This window comes from Terrapene carolina, unplaced genomic scaffold (assembly GCF_002925995.2).
Source record: "Terrapene carolina triunguis isolate 2854851 unplaced genomic scaffold, T_m_triunguis-2.0 Scaffold89, whole genome shotgun sequence".
Classification (NCBI taxonomy): Eukaryota; Metazoa; Chordata; order Testudines; family Emydidae; genus Terrapene; species Terrapene triunguis.
This window is the reverse complement of record NW_020664440.1, coordinates 556,841-569,604: the sequence shown is the minus strand read 5'-3', so window position 1 is coordinate 569,604 and position 12,764 is coordinate 556,841. Positions and strand designations below refer to the sequence as shown.

General features: G+C 44.8%; 1 long non-coding RNA gene across 1 annotated transcript; it reads left to right on the top strand.

The window, feature by feature from the left end:
- The first annotated feature begins 2,370 nt into the window (after positions 1 to 2,370).
- On the top strand, positions 2,371 to 6,141 carry LOC112110076. The gene is made up of 3 exons (XR_002908373.3): positions 2,371 to 2,944; positions 4,073 to 4,126; positions 5,928 to 6,141. It is a non-coding gene; the product is annotated as an uncharacterized LOC112110076 (long non-coding RNA).
- The last annotated feature ends 6,623 nt before the right edge of the window (positions 6,142 to 12,764 follow it).

Sequence of the window (12,764 nt, the reverse complement as noted above, 5' to 3'; positions counted from 1 at the left end):
GCATGGATTCACCAAGGGCAAGTCGTGCCTGACTAACCTAATTGCCTTCTATGATGAGATAACTGGCTCTGTGGATGAGGGGAAAGCAGTGGATGTGTTATTCCTTGACTTTAGCAAAGCTTTTGATACGGTTTCCCACAGTATTCTTGCCGCCAAGTTAAAGAAGTATGGGCTGGATGAATGGACTGTAAGGTGGATAGAAAGCTGGCTAGATCGTCGGGCTCAACGGGTAGTGATCAATGGCTCCATGTCTAGTTGGCAGCCGGTTTCAAGCGGAGTGCCCCAAGGGTCGGTCCTGGGGCCGGTTTTGTTTAATATCTTTATTAATGATCTGGAGGATGGTGTGGACTGCACTCTCAGCAAGTTTGCAGATGACACTAAACTGGGAGGCGTGGTAGATACACTGGAGGGTAGGGATCGGATACAGAGGGACCTAGACAAATTAGAGGATTGGGCCAAAAAAAACCTGATGAGGTTCAACAAGGACAAGTGCAGAGTCCTGCACTTAGGACGGAAGAATCCTATGCACTGCTACAGACTAGGGACCGAATGGCTAGGTAGCAGTTCTGCAGAAAAGGACCTAGGGGTCACAGTGGACGAGAAGCTGGATATGAGTCAAGAGTGTGCCCTTGTTGCCAAGAAGGCTAACTGCATTTTGGGCTGTATAAGTAGGGGCATTGCCAGCAGATCGAGGAACGTGATCGTTCCCCTCTATTCGACATTGGTGAGGCCTCATCTGTAGTACTGTGTCCAGTTTTGGGCCCCACACTACAAGAAGGATGTGGAAAAATTGGAAAGAGTCCAGCAGAGGGCAATGAAAATGATTAGGGGTCTGGAGCACATGACTTATGAGGAGAGGCTGAGGGAACTGGGATTGTTTAGTCTCCAGAAGAGAAGAATGAGGGGGGATTTGATAGCTGCTTTCAACTACCTGAAGGGGGGTTCCAAAGAGGATAGAGCTCGGCTGTTCTCAGTGGTGGCAGATGACAGAACAAGGAGCAATGGTCTCAAGTTGCAGTGGGGGAGGTCTAGGTTGGATATTAGGAAAAACTTTTTCACTAGGACGGTGGTGAAGCACTGGAATGCGTTACCTAGGGAGGTGGTGGAATCTCCTTCCTTGGAGGTTTTTAAGGCCCGGCTTGACAAAGCCCTGGCTGGGATAATTTAGTTGGGAATTGGTCCTGCTTTGAGCAGGGGGTTGGACTAGATGACCTCCTGAGGTCCCTTCCAACCCTGATATTCTATGATTTTATGAGAGCGGGCGCAGCTAGAACCCCTTACTGGTCTGGGTGATCCCCAAAACATCACCATTGCTTTTCCCGTTGGTGCAGACAGAGAGATATAGAAGTCTTTGCGTTTACCGTCCCCCCGCAGACCAACCGCACCTTCATCGCTTCCCACTTGTAATTGAACTCAGCTGTTTGGAATGAAAATGGAAGTTACACGCGTAATGTCACCAGGCATTGTGCACCAAATGTGTCTTGGCACCTTTATGGCAGGCCTGCAGTTGGATAGGTGTCAGCATCCCCGTTACCGTATTTATGATGTGTTGTTTCCGTACGGGATATATGTACACTGCACACATCACAACAGCTGCCAGTGTTTTCTGGGAAGGTGCAGCGGTGTTCCTAGTGTTGGCCAAGCTGCAGAAAAGCCGGTAACCAGATAGAGCAGATTGCTGGAAGGAAGCTCTCTGCTAGACATATGTCATCTTTAAAAAATAATCTTCAGGATCTTACAGTTGGAGTGGAAGCAAACCCAAGGCAAGCACAATAGTAGTGTGGTGTTATACCTGAGAATAAAGCAATGCTAGGCATCACTTTTAAGCATGATAAGCACTGTGAACATCATGTTCTGAACGTTATTTTAAAGTATTAAAGCTGTAGGCTGATTGCTCTTCGTAGTAAACAGGAGATTCCCTGCATGATGCTGCATGCTCCTATCTTCTCTGACTCTCCATTAACGTGCTACAATGATTTGTCCCTTTGTAGCCTTCTTGAAGAAATCAGATGCTCTTGAGTTCTTGGGCAAAATCCGCAAGCGCCGTGATGTGGACAGAGGCTGTGCTGGTGGGAGATGCACCTTTGAAGAAGACAATGATGTTTTTGATGATAGAAGCTTTGGGGTTAGTAGATGGCATGCTGCATGGGAGGGCTTGAATCACGTTACCATAGTAATATGGGACTACTTCATTTGTTCCATGAAGGGTCACTATGATCCTTCATTGCCTTAATTCATGTAGGGCTAGAAAAATGTAATCATAGAAATGTCGGGCTGGAAGGGACCTCAAAAGAGCATCTAGTCCAGCCCTCTGTGCTGAGGCAGGACCAAGTAAACCTAGACCATCCCTGACAGTTGTTTGTCCAACCTGTTTTTTTGCTGTGCAGACATACCTTCTGACGAGTTTAGATTAAGACCTTGTATCATCCTGGTACATTGCATAATCTGCAGTGATGAAATTCACCCTTGTGCAGAGGGTCTGCACAAAGATATAGGCGAAACATGAGGCCCTCTTAAGCCTCCAGGGTGACAGCAGTGTTCAAGTCCTTGTACGAGCTCTAAACTTCACCAGTGACTCATGTTCTTGCTCTGCTCCAATGATCACCACTGCTCCATACGCCAATTGGGATTCAATAGTCACTAACAAGGTAAAGGCACAATACGTTATTTCTGTTGTAGTAAAGGGATTGCTAGTGCCTAGTTTATGAGGAAGGGTAACTGAGGTGGCAACCATCCCTATGGAAAAATATTTTGGGGGAAAAGCAACCAAAGCAATGCAAAGTCAGCTGGATTTTTGTTTGTTTGCCCAGTGTCACCCAGGTTGACATATGTACTAGAGCAACCTAAAAAAAGTCTCTCTTTTTGTTTCCCCAAGGAAGAGTTCTTGAATTTTTATCTCTTTAGGAGTTTGTTACAGCGCCTTCACTACTCTGGGAAATATCAGGTATCTAGATATTTATACCTACATCTACATTTAAAAGAATGAAATAGGTTATTTTGCATTTCTTCTACCACGTCTGACCTATTAACTATCGTAGGCAGTGACGCTGTGGCCATGTTGGTCCCAGGCTATCAGCGAGACAAAGTGGGTGAAGTAATATCTTCTATTGGAGCAACTTCTGCTGGGGAGAGAGATGAGCTTTCGAGCCACGCAAAGCTCTTCTTCAGCTCAAAAGCTCGTCTCTCTCGCCAACAGCAGTTGGTCCAATAAAAGCAATTACCTCCCCCTCCTTGTCACTCTATTAACTATCAGCCATTTTCCTGGTTTTGAGGCCAAAATGGACCATCCATAATGGTCATCTACTCTGATCTCCTGCATAGCACTGGCTGTAAAATTTCATCCAACAATTCCTGTATCGAGCCCGGTGACTCGCGTTTGAACCACTGTCCTCAGTGCCAGTTTTCCAGGCTGATATTCAAATAAAGTAAAGTCCCCAGTTCAGATCATCCACAATAATGTATTTATTTGCATTCTTCTACAGCCCCCATTTCCAGACCATCTGGGTATCACACATTCAACTGAAAAATGGACCAATTCATCTTCGGCCCAATGTTTGACACAGGCCCTATCTAGGACTAGTATTTATATTGTGATAGAACCAAGAGGCCCCAGTCAGGCCATGAGGTCTTATTGTGATAGGTGCTGTACTGAGAGAAAGAAAGACAGAGATCACACCCCTAAGAGCCTACAATGTAGAGATAAACACCAGAAGGGAGGCAACCAACAAGCAGAAGGATGGGGTGAGGGTGGGAATGTCATATTAATCCCAGGACTTCTTGTCTTTACTGTATTTGTTTTATATCTCTTACAAAAACTGAAGAGTCTGGGGGACTGTGGGGCAGTCAGGGTTGTAGCGGGGGAGAGGGAGGAATTGTGGGAGGAAATGGAAACGGAAGAGCAAAGACGAGAAGGGTGGTGGGACATAAGAAGCGTAATAGGAATGAATAGTGAGGCTGGGCAGTTGAATGGTGAGAGAGGGGCAGGGTGAAGCCACTCCTGGGGATGCAGCAGGTGAGGGGTGGGGAAAGGCAGCATTGCTAATTTTCTTTCTTCCCCGCCCAACACTTTCAGACCCAGTTCCACCCAGTGACAGAGTCTCCACCGGAGCCCACCATGACGCCGCAGGTACTTTGCTGTTTGGCTGGCTGTATGGCTCGCTGGATTGCTTTGACCTGGAAGCACTTTCGGGACCACAGTTCAGAGAGGTGAATTAAAAGCTGCTGTGGTCTACAGACTCATCAAGCCAGGGCAGAAGAGGGCAAAGATGAAGCACTTGTAAAGCAGATGATACATCTCATACGCTGGTGCTCATGGGAGATTTTAACCAGAGAGAGAGAGAGATACAGCAGTCAGCCTTAACAACTACCATCGCTAGCTTTGCCATAGATACACAGATTAGTTACCTCGGCATTGGCAGTGTCCCCGTGGTAGTTCTTCCAGTCAGCATAGGGAATGTTGGCAGGTCAGAAGTAACCTAAGGCAAAGTTAGCAAGTTTTAAGGGTGATCATATCTCTCTCTCTCTCATTAATTACAACCTCCCGCAAGCACCAGGCCATGAGACTTGTCACCACTACTGCTTACGATCACTACCTCTGGTGGGCTATATTTATTTGTTTCTCTATCACCCCACTCCAGCCCCAGCCCCCTTGTTTGTCTCGTCCACCTGTTACATCTTGTCTTTAAGACAGTAAACTCTTTCAGGGTGGGGACAGACATTTATACCCTTATACAATGCCTAGCACTATAAAGCCCACCCTGGTTGTGGCTTTAAGATCTTACTACAGTGTAATTAGGCTTGGAAGGATTAGATTTTTATCAATAAATGTCAATAAATGTTGATTTCACCATACACGCACAAACCGATGAAAAATATCTCCATTGATAATTGAAATTTGCAGAGAGGCAAAGTAAGAAAAATGCTTCTTAAGACCTTATTAGAGTTTGATTTAAGGATATTTACTTTGTAAATTTTGACATGTGATGTGGATAGTTCATGTTGTGATGGCTATAAAGCTTTTTGAATCTCAGTATCTACAGTCATTAAATAATTATTGTCTGCATAATTGCCTGAAACTGTGAACATTTAAATTGACAACAAAATACTTAACAGCCATAATTTTGCACAACTGTGAATATTTACATTAATAAAAATATTTTAAAAATAAAATCAATATTATCTGTCAAAATGATAAAAAAATAAAAATGGAATTCTTCCAAGCCTAAAAGTAATATTAAATAATAATTTTCATTTGTCAGCTGGTCTATCTGTTCTACAGCTAGAGCTGGGATAATTTTATGGATGAATAGCTTATTTGCCAAAACATGTCATTTGCGGTTTATTGAATTCAAGTTGAATTTGGCTACTAATTTTGGTAAAAAAAAATTGATTTTTTTTAAAGAATATAAATGTTTTGTTTTGACATTTTCAAAATGAAACGGTTTGACGTTTGTAAAAAAAATTTTAAGGGAAAAACACACCTGACAACTAAACAAAACATTTCATTCTACCTGAAATAATGTTTTCCATATTTCGTTGCAGTAAGAAAAACTGAAAAACTTTCATTTCAGTTTGATCCAAAACAATTTCCCCCCCAATTCTTTGGTTTGGCCACCAAACAAACAAACAAAATCTGTTATTCACTCAGCTCTAGTGACCCCTCCCGACATGAGGAGTCAATAGACTCAATTCTTCTCTTATTCTAAACCACAGGATTTCACTGCTTCGACTGACATAATTCTCCAGATGTGCTCCTCTAGTACAATACCCAGCTCCTGCAGACAGGTCAGATACACAGCCTTACCACAAAGAATAAATGTAACTCTGCTCGGGTTAACTATCTGGCCAAATATACTACTAGTCAAGTGCAAAGTGAAGGTCTGACTCTTCAAAGCCTGTAGGTTTCCATTCATTTCATTAATTTGCAGGAGTCTTCACCACCATCATCTGTTCCACCTGAAACTCGTCTCTTTGACTGATGCCTAGCTGGAGCGAGTGGATGGATTCACTGGTGACTGCCCAGTTGTGGTCAGAAGAAACCCAAGGAACATTCAGTCATCACTCTTCCACAAGTAGAAGAAAAAGTAGCAGAAATTGGCTACTTGGAAATTGTCTTGTCTGTATTAACTCTGATTAATAAAAGCATGCAAATAACGATGAAACGCAACACTCCCTGACTCAGATAATACAGACAAAAAGACACCAGGTTCCTCCCTCCTCCCAGCCCCCAAGCTACTTTCATTCTAGCTACATATGTATAAACACGAGTACCCAGAAATGCATTTACCAGGTTTAACTATCAGAGGTGATGCACAAAACAAGTAAGACAGAACCTAGACCTAAAGGTTCAGAAACAATAAAGCTGAATATTGATTAGACTTTAAACACCCTTTATTTCAGAACTAAGAATAAAAGTGCAGTGTGAGAAACACAAAGAGTGTCAACAGCTGTTTATAGATACCACAAATTACCATTTATTTACTTTGCTTTTAAGACTCTGTATTTGAATGTAAAATATTCTGCTTTGCTCTGTATTTAAAAAGCAACAGTGTTTTCTTACATATACAGGAGTCCTAGAGTTACATTGGTCAGAAATGATAAGGCTGTTAAAGAAAATATATTCTTTCCTGGAGAGGTTGGGAGTGTTGGAGGCATGATGCCCTTATTCCAGGCTACTAAAAAGCATGGTAAAACTCTGAGCAGAAAGCAGCTTGCAGCCTCGTTTATAGATTAAGATGCTTGCGCCCTACATAAACCAGCCAGAATCAAGTTTAAAAGAAATAAAGCGATTGTGTCTAATGTGGACACACAATAGCAGGCTGATCTGGTTAACATGGCTCCCTGCTCTAAACACCATGATGGCCGTAAGTACATTTTAGCGGTGAGAGACATCCTGTCTAAATACACCTGGGTGGAAGCCCTAAAGGATAAGACCGAGAAAGAGGTGACGAGGACATTTAAAACTATTTTCAATCAAGTCAAAAATGACAGATGGACTGTGGAAAAGAATTTGTAAACAAAGCTTTAAAGAATTTGTTAACACAAATACTGTTTTGTTATCAATAATGAAGTTAAAGTGGGGGTCATGGAGAGATTTAACAGCACTTTAAAATGAAAGATGTGGAGGTACTTTACATCCGCAGCACCTATTGATACAGCAACATGATGCAGGCTTTTATACAGAAGTTACCACAGAACCATCAGCGGGCGACCGATCGATGTGAACCGTTCTAACGCGCTGGCTGTGTGGAAAGCGGTCTAGGCGGGCAGTTTTAAAATAAAGTTAACACAATCTCTTTTTAAAATCACCTATGGTACGTAAATCAAAAGGGGCATCAGTTAATGGGGGACTGCGAGGTACTGCTGTTGTGCTGCGTTCACATCTGCGGCAGCAACAATGAATTTATCACTATCACGCATGGCAAACTGCATTATGTTCCTGAGAGTAAACAGCACATCAGAACCAGCACGACGGAAATAAAGACAGACCAGAATCAAAACGTTTCATTTTGTTCGGAAAGGTGAACATTAAATGTCATCTGCACTTCGGGAAAGCTGAAGGACGGTGACTAGAAAAAATTATGGGGACCCCTTTTTGTTTAAGAACTATTAAAAGGCCCAGGCTGGTTATGCCCTACCAGGATAATCAGGGATTACCTGTTATGTAGGGGACTGAGTTAAACTGGATATTCCACAATCTTTTTAGAAAAGCCGGGCCGATTTTGAGAAGGAGCTAGAAATTATTAAGCCTCACATGAAAATGGCTGCGAAACATATAACCGAAGATGTAGTGACCCGCGTATCTAGTGCCATGACGCACAACCAAGGCACGTACATGCAAGAGGAAGGCTCTGGTCTAGTAATGATTAGGAAAAAAAGAGCAGTATCATGCCGTCCATTTACAGGCCCTCCCTCCCATGCCCTTTAAAATGAAAGCTGCCTGAAGCCATCGCAGACCGTCCAAGGAAGAGGACCGTAGATCACGGGGAAGGGGATATAGACTCCCTGGGGGCCGCGAGCAGGTTTCCGGGGGACCACCAAGCAGGGCAGCATTAATCTCACTGGAGCCCAGGGTAGAAAGGCGAGGCCCCACTGCATGGGGCTGAAGCCCAGGGCCCTGAGCCCCACCACCTGGGGCTGAAGCTGAAGCCTGAGCACGCCCCAGGCAATGGCCCTGCTTGCTACCCCCTAGCGCCGTCCCTGGCTTTTCTATGCAGAAAACCAGTTGTGGTGGCACAGAGGGGCCGTGGAGTTTTTCTAGCATGTGGGGGGCGGGAGGGGACTCAGAAAGTAAAAGCTTGAAAACCCCTGTTTTAAAACACAACACGGCTTTCATTCATGGGGCCCTGAAGAATGTGCTGAATCCCAGCTGGATTTATTTCAAATCGCCCCTCATCTAACCAGGATTGAGCATCGCTTTTCTGGCGAGGTGCCCCCTTGGCTGCTTGAATGGTGAATGCCCCTCGAGAATGTTTTGTTTCAGGACACAGGGATCATTACTTAGACCGCACGCAGCAGCACTTTGCAGTGCATGCGCTGCAAGACAGCGAAAGACGACGGCTCCGACCTCGATGACAATGCCAGGATCACCCCATTTCCACCCTTTTCACCAGCTGGCTGTCACTCTGGGTGGCTGACTTATCAGCCAGACAACAACGCTTACCCTTACAAAGCCTTTATAGAATTGATTTTAAACTACCACAATGAAACCTTCTCTACGCAGGTGTCCCCCAGAGGGTTTCAGGAAGACACAGAGGGAATCACAAGACCGCCACCTGGCTGGTGTGGGTAGCAGAGGGTTTACGCCGCAATTTCATTTTTCAAGAAAAAATGCTGCTGAACGGTGTGGATGTGACAATTAAACTCACACGTAGCAAAGATACTTTTTGCCTCCTGAGCGGGAATGCCAGTCAGAATTATAAAGTGCATATTTAATGCCGCGACTCTCTTTCTGAATCGTCTGAAAGCGGCTCCAGGGGTCCTTTTGGGACACGCAGAGGCTCTAATGACAGCCAACGCAAAGCGCCCTGTGGACTGGTTGGGGATGAAAGGGTTTAATGTTCCAGCCAGCAGTCACATCAGTAACCAGGAAAATCTCTTTCTGGGGCAGTCACCCAAGCAGCTCGTTATTGGATTTGCAGATAACGATGTCTTCGGTGGAAAGGATGCTAAAAACCCTTTCAACTTTAAACATTACAATGCTGCCACAAAACTTGTTGCTATTTTCAGCCTCCACTTATAGACAGTTTGTAGTGTGGTTGTCACTTAACCATGGGCTGGCTACCCCCAAAAACAGCTGTTCTTGTGCAATTTTTCTAAAGCCGCAGTTCTCTTTGCTCTTTTGAAGCTGGTTCCCGAGAGCTTTCTTCTTCTTGCTGTTGTTGGGTATCTTGGTAGATAGCGAATGATGCCTCTGCTAAATACACCCATAAAACCCAGTTTTAGGATCCAGTAACAAATATTTTTTAAAGTTTTAAACAAAATCCTAGATTTTTAATGAAAAATGATTGATGACAAATTGTTGGATGAGGAATTTGAACTTCTGCAGAGTCACAGGCTACAGGGTCTTAAATACAGCAGATTAACCACTCTTGCTCTAATCATGTTAGGATACAGCTTGGCAAATTACTGTACGAATGTTTCTTCAGGATGTAAATGCATAGCAGAACTGTCAAAACTAACCCCTTCTTTACACTAAAAAGGATGATAATTATCTTTGAAAAACTTTACCTATGCACTGCCATGTTTATTTCCAATTACTTTTGAGTGAGACCAAAATCTTCTGGTTGTGTATGGAAGGCGGGGCGAAGAGCAGGGATTCTGCATGGTTCATCTCTCCTGAAAACTGCTCTCTGATTACTTAACCAAACAGTCAAGTCATCAGTGTTTCACATTTCACAAATCTCCACCTATATAATGTCAAAATAGCAGTCATTTCTAATGGCAGCAATTTTTAATTCACTTTAAGTCTTGAATATATTTAAGTTAAAAGCAAATTTTAAAAATACAGTTATTTCAAAAACTTGCCACACTTACAGCTTCTCAAAACCGTTGTGTAAACAGAATCAGAAACCCTTAACCTTCGCAATTGTACTAATAATCACAAATAACAACTATACCTATGGTCTTGGGTATTATTAGGAATAAGGCCACTTTGAATGCTGACTTGGTCTAAATTCCACCATATTTGGGCAAAAATAAAACAACAAGCAAACAAACAAAAAATAGAAGAAAAACATGATCTTTAGGGGTCTGTTTTTTTCGGGGGGGGAGGGGGCGGGGCCGTCATTTCTGTAGCTATGCTCAGTTTGTCTTTTTTGGCACCAACATACACATCTACAGTCTCTCTTGTAATTGTTACAATCAGAACAAGATGCAGAGAACTAAACTTCAGTGTTATCTTCAGCCTGTAGGCGTCCAGGGAACAGATTCCTGGAGCTGTTTGGAACTCGCAGTTTTCAAATGAAGAAACAGATTTTCCCATGAATTTAGCAAACTATGTCAAGGGCACCATTGCTTTCAGGAAACCAATAGCTAAGTTTTCAGACTCCCTCAGATACCAAGGCATAGAGAAAGAAAAGGAAGGACCCAGGCAAAATGTCACCATTTCTGCAGAGAAACGTTTTACATTTTTATTATGAAAATGACGAGTTTTAATTTTCACTGAAAAGGCTGAAACATTTTAAATGAAATTAGCGAAAGCCCCCGCACAGTTCCTGGCCTGCACCCGTTTTTAAAGAGGTATCCGAAGAAGCATTGCCTTTAGGATCTGTCTGAGGGGGACTGAACAAAAATCTCCTTTGAGTGTCTTCCCAAATGCACTCTTCATGCGTAAGGGAATTTTCATAAGTTCACACTATAAAAGTATCAAAACCAGGGGTTCTCAAACTGGGTGTCGGGACCCCTCGGGGGTCACGAGGTTATTACATGGGGGGGTCGCGAGCTGTCAGCCTCCAACCCAAACCCCGCTTTGCCTCCAGCATTTATAATGGTGTTAAATATATTAAAAAGTGGTTTTAATTCATAAGGGGGGGATCGCACTCAGAGGCTTGCTATGTGAAAGGGGTCACCCGTACAAACGTCTGAGAATCACTGATCAAAACCTTTGGTGCTGAACTGTTTCGCTTCAGTTAGGAATTGCCTTAATCTAAAGTGAATTATTGACAGCGAGAGATAAAGCAAATATTAACTGTTCTATTATCAGAGTAAATCTGCATTCCTGTGACCTTCAGTCACACACAGATCTTCGCCCTCAGACAGTCTGCTGTTGCATTAAATAATGGTTCACTGCTGAATCTCCGTGTCAGCCGTGCAGTTCAAACCAAAGCTTTACACTTTTGCTTTTGTGAAACAAATACTGACCCCACAATATTTCCTGTTGCCTCCTTTCCTGACTAGCCACTTCTGGGCAGGGTAATGGAGATTGGAAGTGGGGACAACTCCTCGCTGGAAAGAGGCTCTTTGCTGAAGCTCTATTGCCCAACTTCAATCCAGACTTTGCTGCACACATAACAGAGAGTGTGGGAGGGGGGCTTTGAAACAGTGTCAGGCCTTCCTGCTCTCACTAATAATGCCGCTAATTTCCTAGCACCAGCAGCCCACGATGGAGGTGGCTGCGACACAGAGCCTGTGTGGGGAGACGATTCAGCCAGCTAGCACAGTGGGGAGCGTGACACCGTTTCAAAGCTGGCTCCCTTTCCCTCACCGGCTCCACGCTGCCACTGCCTGCAGCATGCTCAGGCCCCCAGAGCTGTCATATGCCAGTGTGTCAGAGAGACCCCGAGGGCAACATATGCCAACCAAAGTAGGTGGGTTGGGAGAGCGTGTATCTGCCAGCCCTCAGCAAACATGGCTGCCCCATGCTGCCGGGAGGCAGGGCAGCCCTGTGAGGTGATACAAAGGGAAAATGTGGTGGGGAAGGGGCGGGGATAGAGTGCCTGGGGGAAGCACCCTTGGGTGCAGGCCTGTGTTCTGCTGCAGCTCTGAGCAGGCAATCGTAATGATCCCTTCTGGCCTTACAATCTGTGAACCGTGGAAGGTGGAAGAATTGAGCGGGACAGGGAGGATACTGGGAGGCAGAGAGGGAGAGGGAGGGAGATGGTGATGGGGCAGAAGCCTGAGGGAAAAGGGACTATGAGTGGGAGGGCCAGGGAGCAGGTGAGGCTCTGAGATGGAGGAAGCCAGAAGGGGGTGATGGGGCAGGAGCTTGAGGCTGGAGGAAGGAGAGAGTGATGGGAGGGGGCATGGAAGGGGACAGAGAGCCAGCTCTGCCACCCCCAGGCTGGGAAGGGGACGCGAGCCCCCGCCAAGCGGCCAAGGAGCAGGCCTGTGTTTGTGTGTGCGCATTTACATTGAATTTCCACCCCAAAACGATCTCACACCCACACACGTTGCAGGGCTGGGGTGTCCCCCAAGGGGTGAATACTCAGCAGGCAGACCAAAAACAAAAGCATTTTTAAAAATCAACCGCCTGGTGTTTTGAGGGGGAGACGCCTGGGTTGTGAGCTCTTGGGATCAGCCGTTCTGTAGTTAACAAAACCATTTTTAAAAATCAACCGCCTGGTGTTTTGGGGGGGAGACGCCTGGGTTGTGAGCTCTTGGGATCAGCCGTTCTGTTCTCTGCAGTCGTGTTCTGACACCACTGGAGCAAGTGTGACGGGCCACCCACTAGAGGTCAGTGGTGGTGCACAGCCGCCAGTGTGCACTGCACAACAAGGAGTTAATGACAGGGAGAGTCCTGGGGAGTGGAGTTTGCAGTCAGCTGC